Source organism: Brassica oleracea, unplaced genomic scaffold, assembly GCF_000695525.1.
Source record: "Brassica oleracea var. oleracea cultivar TO1000 unplaced genomic scaffold, BOL UnpScaffold00640, whole genome shotgun sequence".
Classification (NCBI taxonomy): Eukaryota; Viridiplantae; Streptophyta; class Magnoliopsida; order Brassicales; family Brassicaceae; genus Brassica; species Brassica oleracea.
The window spans coordinates 75,442-76,651 of NW_013617430.1; positions in this window are offsets into that span (position 1 = coordinate 75,442).

Genomic DNA, 1,210 nt, shown 5'->3' on the forward strand with positions numbered 1-1,210 from the left:
TAGCCTACGCACCTCCGAAGATTTGGCCTTCCTGGCTTTCTTCTCCTTAAACAATGAACTCGCCGTCTTCCCGAGGTCCCTCTCGAGCTCCCCTATCGCGACCTCGAGTTTCGACACTTTCACGGAGTGAGAATCCTTGACAGCCGTCAGCATAGCCTCGGTTTCAGACCATCTACCCTGCAACTCCAACAGCTCCCCGACAAGACGACTGGTCTCAGAACCGCACTCGCTGATCATCCCATCGATCAACGACATGAACTGAAACGAGAAGAAAGTTAGGGATTTTTTGTCTTTAAGAAAAATATATAACAATCAAGAGATTAAGTGAGCGACAAACCTTTCCGCGAAGCCCCGACGCTATGCTCGAGCCTCCTTGCTGCGAAGATTCCCCGTCACCGCCCTTGGTAATCTTCCTCTTCCGGCCCTTAGGCTGAGCAACCGGAATAAAACTAGGAGCGCGCAGCGCTAGAATGATCTCTTTCTTGGCCGGAGGAGGAGGCATAGAGTCAGCAGCCCTCTCCTTATCCTCGATGAGAATCGGAGTCGTGGACGATCCGGCAGGTAGAGCCGAAGCATATGGAACGCGCGAGCCTGCGAGAGTTCCCGCATCTCGCGGAGTTACGACCTCGGTCCCGTGACCCGGAGCAATGGCCAGTGCAGAAGAGGATGGGAACATGGCGCCAGCTCGAACCTGTTCCTTTTCGGCTTGGCGACGAACTAGTCTCTCTCGAAAGGAGAGATGGGCAGCAATGCAAGCAGGCGCTTCCACCGGAGAAGTCGGAATAAGAGACGGAGAGGTGGCCTCGCCCATCTCAACATCGGAACTTCTCTTGTCACCATGGGAAAAAGACATGTTAAAGGCAAAAGATATGGAGCTAGAGAGGTTTTGGAGGTTTGAAGAAGAGAAGGTGTGAAGCAACTGAATAACAAGAGCTCACTACTTATAGAAGTAGGGGAATTTTATATTTTTAATATATACTTTCCCAGTAATTTTCTTCCGCGAAGTTTAAAGTAAACTTCGTCCAATACGCCTAACTTTGCTACGTAGCGACCGAGCTCGAGCCAAGCTCGGTCGCTATGTAGCGACCGAGCGTCTGTTCCGCTCGGTCACTACGTAGCGACCGAGATCGAGCCAAGCTCGGTCGGTACGTAGCGACCGAGCGTCCGTCCCGCTCGGTCGCTACTTAGCGACCGAGCTCGAGCCAAGCTC